The following is an 11741-nucleotide window of genomic DNA, read 5'->3' as shown; positions in this document are numbered from 1 at the left end:
CAATTTAATATCAAATGAAAATCCATTTAGAAAGGTTTATTTGCACATTAAGAAAACATGCATTAAATGAAAATATAGAAGAAACAAATGTGCATTGTCCAAAAAAAGGAACTTAAGCTAAAAAAAAAGAAGCTTTTGATTATAAAATGATCCCACACATGCATGCACGAATCAGTAACTTCAACAACTTCTTGAACCAGTGTCTTTTTGCACATGACAAAAGAGGAGAGAAGACTAAATCATACCTACGTGTGTTGCCTCAGCAGGGATGATATTACATGAGAAATAGTGATCTACAGGAGAAATGGATCTGAAAGCAACACAGAATGCCTGAGAGCTGCACTACATTAAATTCTATTATATTTATATATCGTTCTCGTGAACCTAATATTGCGTATTATGATGTCTTGTGAGCTAAGTATGTTTTCACACCCCTAATCTGAGACCCTATGTCCCCACCACTTTTCAACACAAAGTGACGCCCTCGCCCACATGTACTGTTTGCTTACTGGCCCAAACTGGCTGGTGGAGCAGAAAAACTGCCAAAATTGACCAGCTTATGGCTAAGGCTAGCACTGTGGCCTCACAGCAAGAACATTGTGGGTTTCCTCCCACAGTCCGAAGACGTGCAGGCTTGGTGAATTGCCTGTAAATGTGAATGTGAATGGTTTTCTGCCTCTGTGTGAGCCTTGTTACTGACTGGTGACCTACTACACTATAATCCAATAATAATAAAAAAAAAAATAAAAACTTTCTGTCTGATCATGAGAACAGCTGACTGTTTCCAAGAATTCCAGCCACCTGTGTCAATGGAAATCTTAAATCTTTTCACTACAGCAAATAAATACAGCAGGATAGAAGAGAAAGGGAGACGGGGTCCAAAATGGCAAGTGAATACATAATATTAGCAGGTCATGTATAGTCATGTCAAGTTCTTTGGTATAAAAGCATTTTAATAAAGAAACTGCTGTTTAGAGGTGTATTTTATTGGTTCTTTGTTGGATGAACACAAACTTTTCAATTAGATATCGAGTCACAGAGTATATATCCAAGACATCCACAAGTGCTTCTTCCCACAGCCACTTTAAACAATCACACAGAGAGAGGTTTCTACACCCACAGCAGCAGAAAATAGATCAAACCACATTGCAGGTGGGTTTTCTCTTTCAGGTCAGCAACATATTACCTTTTACCTCCTTACAGAACACTGTCAAAACACCGCCGTGAAATCCTCCTGTGGCTCGGCCATGGCGTTGCTAATAAGCCCACCGCACTCGCAGTTACAAAAGGACAATTGCGGCAATTTCCTCTTTCCCTTAATCATCCCCTTTTTTATGATAAGGATGTAACTAACTGCGGAGGTGAAGTTACATTCTAATAAAGTCAGCCAGTTAATAATGTAATCTTAAATTACACCGTAATTACCGCCTCTTAGTCACCGGGGGATGCTCTGTAATTCAATCACTAGCCCCTGCGATACTGTACAACAAAAAAAAAGCTGTGTTATCTGGGCTATTTTACCATGGAAATGAATAGCCCTACCCACCGCTGCTCCCGCTTGGGGTAATTAGACAGCATAGTCCCCGGCTGCACACAAGCCCAGACGCTCAGTTATCAGTGAGGCAGCCTTATCCATCAGGGCTTTAAAACCTGCATGTCTGCAGGGAGGTGTGTGTGTGTGTGTGTGTTTACAGGCCTGCATTTCTGTGTGAATAAGGTGCTTCTGTGTGTGGGAATTCATGTGGAAATCTGCAGGTCTGCCAAAGCTGCAGCTTCTTTCTAACTCTGTAAATCTTTCCCTGCGGTCCTCCTTAACCCCCCAAACCTCCTCAGATGAGAATGAACAGTTCTCAGCTCTGCCGACACCACCAGGTGCAAATGTGTAGGAATTGTTTTCTACCTTCATTCGGCTGGGTCAGGGTTCGCACACTGTATAGCGCACACGCGCACACACAACAAGGCAGACACGCACCCATAAACGCCACAGGACCCAAACCCAATTTGCTGTTTATTTTCAAGAGGGTGATTTCTTTAGAGGCACTGCTTGCTTGATATTATGTGGCAGGGAAAATCTAATGCCCCTCAATAGGTTTTCCCCAGGAAAATCGGAGAAATTAGATTTGCGAACTGGGAACTTCATTTGGCAGGACTGGGTCTGACTCTGAGAGCGTGGGGAGGAGAAACCTATGAAGGGAGTGTAAAGGGGGTGAAAATCTATAGTGCAGTGCTGAATCAGCAGCGGCTCATGTCCCTCCTTCTCTTCTTCCCTGACTCCCTTGTTCATCTAACCCCTCCTCCCTCTTCTTCCTCCTCACTGTTGCCTCTCTGTGGCCGCAATATTTTGCCCCTCTTCGCCCGTTTTTTTCTTAACACTGCTTCCTCGTCAAACAGGCTCAAAATTTAGTCGCACAAGACAATAGCGGGATCAAATAGGTTTCTGTCGAAACTGGAGGTAAACAGCGAAGGCGCCACTATGCACTCCAAGCCCTTTGACCCCCTCTGCCCCCCACATGCTGGGACCACTGAAAAAGAGATAGATAAAATGGATGGGAGCCAGATGCAAGGGCACGCCAAGAGGAGAAAAAGGAGGTAGAAGTGTGTGTGTGTGTGTTGGCTCCAATTTGTTGGGGGTAGGGGAGGTTTGGATGGAGTTTAGGTTCCAGGGGTCGCCGTCGCCCCCTTTCCCAAAAACAAATAGATTTTCATGTCACACTGTCAGCGAGCTGACAAGAATATACACACCTCCACCCCAACCTCAAACACATCTGTGCATGGGTAGTCACCAGGATGGCGAGAGCCCAGGGTTCACAGGAGAAGTAGGCGACATGGCGGAGGCATGATAAATCTGACACGGGTGCTCTCATTTGCCACGCTGACAGGAAACCATCGCCTAGGTGTCAACGCCTGATTAGATGGATGGAGACTGCAAAGTGTGACTCGCCAAACAGGCAGGAGTACGCTGTATGCAAACAAAGGCAGGTATGGGGGTAATCACACAGGCTACATCAGAGGACAGGCTGACACAGATGCACGCGTGTCACACTGTAAACAGGCCAGATGACGGGTGTTGAACCCTCGGCAGCAACGATGTGAAATGAGCACGGACTCGGAAACGCTGCTTCTGTGTGGTGGAGGCGGATAATATGAAGATTACATTCCTCCACCAGGAGAGGATTATGTGACAACCGCATGAATTGGACACAATTCACGTGTTTGCCACCTGGAAAGATTTGATCATGGTTACATTTATCAAGTATCAAAGAGTTAGAGTTGAGTACAGGTAAACAAGCTACTGAGCAGGATTTTACCCGGAACTACAGATATCTGTCCAAAATTGCCCTGTGTACTACATGGGGTGGCAGTAGCCCAGTCCGTGAGGACTTGGCTTGGAAAGTCGAGTCCAGCTCGGACTGGTAGCTGTAGAGGTGCCAGTTCACCTCCTGGGCACTGCTGAAGGTGGCCTTGAGCAAGTCCCTAAACCCCCAACTGCTCAGGGCACCGCACTACGTGGCAGTGACTACATGACATCTCTCCATGTGTTGTTTCATGTGCATGTGTGTGTATTTCAGACTATGTGTGTATGTGTGTATATACTAATAGCACACATCATGTCCTTTTAGCAAACATCATGTCTCAGTATGTCTCACACCTTTTAGCACACATCATGTCCTTTTAGCACACATCATGTCTCAGTATGACAAAGTTCTTATTCTTGGAGATTTTAATATTCATATCTGTCATATCTGTCTTCTTCCTCTTTTATCTCTGATTTTATCAAACTCATAGAGTCTTTTAACTTGGTCCAATATGTAAAACAGCCCACTCATAACAAAGGTCACACACTTGACCTTGTACTCACCCATGGCTTCTGTGAGATGATTTGTCTTTAGTAGATTTTGTGGTCTCTGACCATAATGCAGTGCTTTTCCAGGTACCACACCTTTCTATGGCTCTATGTACTCCTATCAGAGTGCTGTCAAAGAGGCAAGGAACACATACTTCTCAAATCTGATTGCAAGTCAAGGTCATAATTCCAGAATCCTTTTTAAAACAATATATTCAGTAACTAGTCCTACACCCACACAGCCAGGTGAATCTTCTCCAGAAAAATGTGAAGAATTTCTTAATCATTTCTTTTACAAAACTGTGGAGATTCGGCAGCATTTTAACAATAACCTCAGTGAGGTTGGCGCAGACAAATGCCCACACACTTCATTTACGCATTTTACATTAATCTCTTTATCAACCCTGGAATGCACTGTTGCGCTGTCTAAATCTTCCACCTGACCTTCAGACTGCATTCCGACTTGGTTTTTAAAAGCCGTATTGGGCCCAGTCATTTTAGCCATCATTAACAGCTCATTGTCAACTGGCATTTTTCCTTCTTCTTTTAAGCACGTCTCTGTTTACCCACTTTTAAAAAAGCCCTCTTTAGATGCCTCTGTTTTAAATAATTTTAGACCAATTTCCAAGATGCCGTTTTTATCTAAAATTTTAGAAAAAATCGTTTCAACTCAATTAATCTCCTTTTTGAACAATAATGAAATTTTTGAAAAATTTCAATCAGGTTTCCGCTCCCTGCATAGTACTGAGACAGCTCTGATCAAGGTCACCAATGATTTAATGCTTGCAGCTGACTCAGGCATGTGCTCTATTTTAATTCTTCTTGACCTCAGCTCAGCTTTTGACACTGTGGACCATGATGTTTTAATTAGCCGTTTGAAAAACTATGTTGGTATCAGTGATGTGGCCTTGGATTGGTTCGTCTCCTATTTGTCAAATAGGTCATTTTCCGTGATCCTTGGAGAAGCCTCCTCCTCTCATGCTCATCTATTTTGAATCATTCAGACTTATAATATTGATTTCCATTTTTATGCAGATGACACCCAGTTGTATGTCCCGTTAAGACCCGGTTCTTCCGATGTCTCTCTATTCTCTCTTGCCTCACTGAAATAAAAGCCTGGATGTCTAACAACTTCCTTCAAACAACACAAAATCAGAAATGATTTTATTTACCCCCATCGGAACCAGCACTAGCTACATCAAAAACCTCACCACTAGCCTGGGTGTCTTCTCAGACAACATTCAGAAAGAAGCTCTCACCTTGGTGTCTTTTGATGCTCAGGTGACAAAAGTAGTGCAGTCCTGTTTTGTCCAGCTGAGACAGCTAACTAAGATTAGAACATTTCTCTCTTCTGCTAGACAAGGTCATCCATGCATTTATTTCCTCAAAACTCAAATACTGCAATGCTCTGTACTCTGGTATCGGTATAATATATAGTAATATTTCCCTGATACTCTGGTATCAGGGAAATATTCACAGATTACAGCTCATTCAAAATGCTGTAGCCAGGCTTTTAACTCGCACTAAGAGGAGTGACCACATCACATCAATCCTCGCCGCCCTTCACTGGTTACCTGTGAGATTTAGAATTGATTTTAAGATTTTACTTCTTGTTTTTAAAGCCCATTTGATAACTCCCTACAAGCCAGACCGATGCCTGAGATCCTCTGGCAGGGCTCTACTAGTGGTTCCAAAGTCTCGTCTTGTCACTAAAGGTGACCGAGCCTTTGATCGGGCCCCTCAGCTGTGGAACTCCCTGCCTGGAGATCTCAGGCAGGCAAACTCAGTGGCCTCTTTTAAATCTCTTCTCAAATCTTATAAATATTAATAATATAGAAATATTTTATTTTAATGCTGATTTTATTGTTGATTTTTAATTTTATTAAGTATGGATCGTGGTTGTTTCACTGTACAGCACTTTGTAACTTGGTTTTGATAAGTGTTATACAAATAAAGTTATTATTATTATTATTAATAACAACAGAGTGAAAAAAACATTGAATTTCCCCTTGTGGGATAAATAAAGTATGTCTTCTTGTCTTATATCATCATTTCTTTGCAGATAGCATTAGTTAGCCACTTTGAAAGTGAAACTCAGTAAGCTCAGCCAAGGTCCTTTGTTAGGTATAAAACTAATTTAATTAATACTGTGTTATATTGTTAATGCACAGTCTTTCTTCGTGATGTAATCATAGCACCGGTCTTGAGCTGTCCGATGAAGTGAAGGCTAGCAAGTCTTAAACGTGGGAATCTTTCACATCGAAATCCACACATACGGACACAAAAGCAGTTTACTTGTTCACAAGAGCTGCAGTACAGTGTGTTTGAGTGAGGGCTATGCAAATCCATGCCTGTGTCTTTGTGTTTTTGTGTTTGTGTAGGTGTTTTATAGTTGGAATCAATTCCCCTTTGATACTCAGCATAAAACTAAAATTAGATTAAAGTGCAATGTCAATTCTCTTATTAACGACGAAATTTCCAGCTGTTGCTCTATAGCTGAGAATGAGGTGTTTCTTTTACTTTTTGGAAATATTTGATGAGCGCTTAACATGCCAATTCATGGAAGCTTTTATCCAAAACATACAATATCATTACTGTTTACATGTGCTGCCCTGTTGGCCCCAGTGGGAACTAAACCCCTGAGTGTATTTTTAATATTTTTGTTTTATGGGAGAAAATTTGGGACTGTCTACCACTAATCCCGGCAGTGTTTTGTTTCTTTTCCATGCGCTACCAGTCAGGTTACACTGTGGAAATGTGTCATGTACTGTGTTGTGTTGGACAAGACACTTCTGCAGCTGGACGCCAGGAGCCTGTGTGTTTAGATTGGAGGATTAAACTCGGTCTAGTCTTTCAGACCCTGACCGCATTCTAGTCTTAGGCCAAGACCCACATTTAGATTTGCTTCTCAAGGGCTACTCACAAATGTCTAACAATGCCACAGAGACTATAAATCAGTAAGACTGACAGAGTTGTTGACAGAATTTTCCTGTCATGTACTAGCTTTTCACTTTTTGACTTCCTAGCTGCCAGGTCCCAACTCTCCACTTAATGTTCAAATTAAGGGCTGTGAAATAAAGTGCAGTTTAGGTTTAGATAGAGATTTCATCCTATAGTTAAAGTTCAAAGGTTCAGGGTTCTGCCATGGCCTGTGCATGCAATTGCCCATTAGTTACCTTTTATATTGTCAAAATTAGACATCCACAGATAAAGAAATTCAGTTAGCACACTTTGTGTGACTGACTGCTGAACTGATGTGATAAATCCTCCACGTCAGGTTCAGCAGTGTGAAACAAAACAGCATTTGACCCACGTTTGTTTTATATAGAGGGTACACATGTCAGCCTAATAGTATAAAACAGGATTGACTCTCTGTCTTGATGAAAATCACTTGTTTTATGGCCTGTGCTGCCATTGCTTCTGGCGCTGAGACCATCACAGTGAAAACCACAACTGCATCATTCTCCCAAGCCGCCATTACAAAACAAACACACGCTCACCCACATCATAAAGCATCCAAATCAATTTGTTTTAAAAACATGTTTCTCACAGCCTTATTGGGTGGTTTTAGAGATATATGATGCACCTTCAGCTGCAAAGAAGGAAAAATCACTGGCGCCCGGCAAGCCCATTTGTCCAGCTCGACGATGCGGTGGCCCTGTCACCATTGCTGCCATTAAGAGGGGGGAAGAAAAAAAAAAATTGGGGGCTGGGGGTGACCTCACCCCTACATCTCAGCAGCCCAATGGTCCACAAACCGCCTGCCACACTGTACACCACGACCAGCACCGAGCTCAAGGGGCATAAATCAAGATAATTCTCTGCACGCCTTGAACTCTGACCCAGCAACAATTCATACCTACATCAGAAGAGGAGGGGGAGAAAGGGGAGCAACGGGGAGATGAAGCAGTGGGGGTAGATGGGTAAAAATGTGGGAGAGAGGGGATGGGAGTCCATCTCAGGGAGATAGTGGGTGAGGTAACAGAGAAGATGTGTGTGTGTGTGTGTGTGTGTGCATGTTTGTGTGCGTGTGGGCGAGCAAGTGCGTGCGTCTGTTGCGATTAGTCACCGCCGTCCAGATTGAGGCGGCCGTCCCATCTAAACGCTCTGTCTTTATGAGCCATTAATCTTCGACTCAGGCCATTTTCATTACCGCCAAACCTCGCTTTGGAGCCACCAGCTGCATGATACTGCACAGTGGAAATTAATAACCCACCCATCTCTGCCTTACAATCGCCCCTCCACCACCCCTATCCCCGCACCCACCTCTCCATCAAGGCCCCACCCGCTTCAGGGCCTTGCATATGATGGAAGACACAAGACGACAAGTTTCCACGGCACTTTTTTTGTCTCTGCATCCCTGGCAAGCCTTCAGTTTTCTCAAGCCTCTTTACCGCCAACACCCCCCCACCCCATTGCCCACCACCTCTCCACCCCTACTGCAGACACCCTCTCTCTTTGTCGCCTGCTGCCATTTGACTCCCCTAGCTAAGACAAACAATTTATCCTGAGCATTTAAAATTCTCCCAGTGCCTTGATGCTGTGATGCAGCCGCAAGCAAGGAGAAAGAAAAAGACAGGCCTGAGAGAACTCTAGGTGACAAAAGAAGAGGGAGGGAGAGAAGAACGACATGAGACAAGGAGAGGAGTGAACTGAAAGAGAAAGAGTGGGAAATGACCCCCTGGGCCCCTTTAAGACCGTTAGGTGGCTGCTTGTGTGGTTGTTAGTGAGAAAAGGAACTGAACATTGTTAAATACTGTACGTGCTTAGACAACCTACAGGGAGGGACAGGAGGAGGGGAAACAGAGGGAAAGAGAGAGAGATAGATGGGGATAAAGGGGGGCGGAGTAAGATAGAGGATGGATGAGGCAAAGCATGAGGGGTTTTAATATGGCCTCTCCCTGATGCGCCGCTAGCAGGGAGACCCAGGGAGCTGGTGGAGTGGCAGAGAGAAATCCGGCTGAGATATGGCGTGATGTGACAGCGCTGACACCCAATAAAGAGGAACAGCATTACGCCAAATTAATAGCCCTCATTGGCGATTGGGAGCAAGAGGAAATTAGCGAGGTGCTGGTTGTTGCCGCCAACTCACAATGATAAAGCACAAGGACTGTTTAAAAAAGAGGCAACACGCAGTGGAGTAACTTAAGTCGACGGCTGCAGCAGGTCGCTCTTGATGTCTGTTTATGGAACACATTCATTATGAGTCCCCACATGAGTCGCCTGCAGGAGTGACCGGTAAAGTAAAAGGGAGTGACACTGTGACAAAATTGAAAAGTTGGAAATTGTTTTTCCGCCGCGGCATGCCATCGGAGGGGAGCCTTTCTCATTTCCTGTTGAGAAGTGAGGTGCATTGTGGGCAAAATATATAGAAGGCTTTGTGATATGAATCGCCGCTGGTCATCCATCACCGTGCACAACAGACAAAACAGTCAGAAACTAAGAAGAAACAACTTTCTTGGACAAAGTTAGGATTTATTGCAGTGTGTTTGCATTTTGGAGTTTGCATAGCTCCTCATGCAGAAAACAAAAATACCAAGCAGAATATAAGCTTTCTATACTGAGAAATATAATCAATAAAATGTAAAGTTTGAAATGGACAGTGCCTCGACTGACCTCGGTTTTATCCTGATCCTTCAAAGCATCAGGATCCCACTAAACATGAATCAATACAAATAATGTTCAGACATAAGAGACTCTAAATGAACTCCACATGCTATTCCACAGCCTCTTGCATCCCTCTCTGCTTTGCATAATGAGATAAACAGCGTATACAAGCCCCGGTGACCCGCGCGTTGCCTCAGCCAGCCTGTTTATGTAGGAGAAGAGGTAAAGTCGGCCGTTTTGACCTGCTTCTGTTTTCAACCTGGCAGAGTTGATAGATGAGCTGCGGTCCCTTGAGACTTGTATCAGTTTGTTTATTCCATGAAACATGAAACGTGTACTTCCGGTAATAGTAGTTAGACTCTTAGAAAGTTGGGCAAATGATTTTCATAAAACATAGAAAGCAATAATTTATTGTTTGTTTCAACCATGAAAGAAAAAAGAAATCTTGTGTTCTCCCTTTTTTAATTATAAGAAGAACTTCAATCAAATTTGTAATACACTTACAAATACATTTTTTACAGTGATTACAGATAATTGATTTATTGCCGACATTCCAATAATCACAATAAAGAACGCCTCCTCGAGCACTAAGGTTGTATTTCACACCAGCTTTCCTTATAGTGGACCTATGACAGCAGGTAATTATATTGTATGTTCTCTCTGCTGCGACTTCTCCGGACAACAAGCTCATAAACCACGGAGACAGAGGGGGTGCTTTTGCTCTCTCCCGGTGATGATGCCATCGACCTCACCGCGGATAACCTCACGTTCGCTTTTTGCAGTGACATCATGCGCAAAGCCCTCTGCTCTGTCCACTTTCTCCACGGAGGCCATGAATCAGTCAGAGCTGAAAGCTTTTATCCAACACATCGAGCTAAGCGGTTGACCCTGTGGACCAAAATTCATGAACAAGATGTTTGTGGGTGGGTGGTAGTGAGAGGGGGGCAGGGTGAGTCAGGATGGGTTGGGTTTGCATGCTGAGAAAGTTCAGCATGCCTTCGGGCGTCCAAGTATTGGATTTGAACCAGCGACCTCCGGGGTGTCACAGTTCTAGGCCCTGTGCATTTGCTCGATTGGCCCAGAGCCGCTCTGCACAGGGCAGGTTCAGAGGGTTCGGGGTCCCGGCCCGTGCAGCTAGTGGGTCTGCAGGGAACTGGGGACTGCCAAGGCCTGGCCTCCTCCTCCTCCTCCTCCTCCTCTCCCCCTTCATCATTCCTCCCCTCTGGGCTATCAACAATCAGCAAGTGGAGAGAGATGGAGCAACAGAGAGCCAAGCTGTTTTTTAACTCCTTTCTCTTCCTCTCTGGCACTGAGAGGCTGCAGGGAGGGTGTTTGTGCTTCAGAGTGGCTTCAGTAAGGGACCTATTGTTCTCCTCCCAGAGGCTCTCAAATCAATACCTCATCTCTCCCTCTTTCTCTCTGCAAGCACTAAGGTAAAAGGCCCATCGACTACACAGGACTCACTTTCATGATTCACACCACTGAAGAAGGGAAAGACAGAGACAGAGAGGGGAAGTAAGAAAGACGAGGGGGAAGAGAAAGTGGCTAGGACGAGGAGGGGGGAGGGAGAGAGGGTTGGGGACACTGCGGTGGCTGGTGGTATAAAGACGCAAGAGGAAGGAGGCGACCTCAGGGTCATTTCTCTCCTTAGCACCACACACAGCCGGGGCTATCTATAGCAGCTGAGCCCAGCCAGAATGATCTTATTGTCTTAAAGGAAGAAAGAGAGGATGATCCGAGAAGGCGTTAATATCTTCAAGCTAACAGCATCAGAGCAAACACTAACTATAGCTCATCCAAGGTAAAATCTGCAAGTTTGTTCAGTCTTATGAAAAAATATTGGAATATACGATATTCTTGATCGTGTTTGCACAGGGCAATATTAAAATGTAACTACATTTGGATGATCATCTTAACAGTCAGCAGGAGGACAGCAATCCTTTTTTGACATGTGTGCTCAAACTTAAGTTGATCCTGCTGAAGGTGAACAAAACAGACAACGAGACAGGCTTCAAAAGCAAACCCAAGTTATCCAAACTTATTGGAAGGGAATATGAAGGCAACCAGTAAAATGATTACCCGAACTGTCTGTTGTTGACTTCCTACTTCAACTTTGACCTACTGTACTTGCCATAGCTGTTGAGCCAAAAACAAACAGCATTTTCATCCTCTGACTCTGGCATCAACCTCGTCGTGTTGGGTCAGGTCCGTAGCAGTGAAATTTGACAAGCATATTGTGTGTGTGTGTGTGTTTTATTTCTTCGCCGAGCATATGCTTCTCTTTCTGTAT

The 11741-nt window shown here is 44.1% G+C and overlaps 1 long non-coding RNA gene across 2 annotated transcripts in view; it reads right to left on the bottom strand.

Moving 5' to 3' along the window:
* Nucleotides 1–3968, bottom strand: part of LOC123977437 — a 54716-nt gene extending 50748 nt beyond the window's left edge. For both annotated transcript variants that reach the window (XR_006826688.1, XR_006826677.1), the window contains exon 1: nt 3860–3968. This is a non-coding gene — a long non-coding RNA (uncharacterized LOC123977437). The remainder of the gene's footprint in view (nt 1–3859) is intronic.
* Nucleotides 3969–11741: the final 7773 nt, after the last annotated feature.

Source organism: Micropterus dolomieu, linkage group LG01, assembly GCF_021292245.1.
Source record: "Micropterus dolomieu isolate WLL.071019.BEF.003 ecotype Adirondacks linkage group LG01, ASM2129224v1, whole genome shotgun sequence".
Taxonomy (NCBI): domain Eukaryota; kingdom Metazoa; phylum Chordata; class Actinopteri; order Centrarchiformes; family Centrarchidae; genus Micropterus; species Micropterus dolomieu.
Note: the sequence above shows the minus strand (reverse complement) of the source record. Positions and strands in the feature narration are given on the sequence as shown.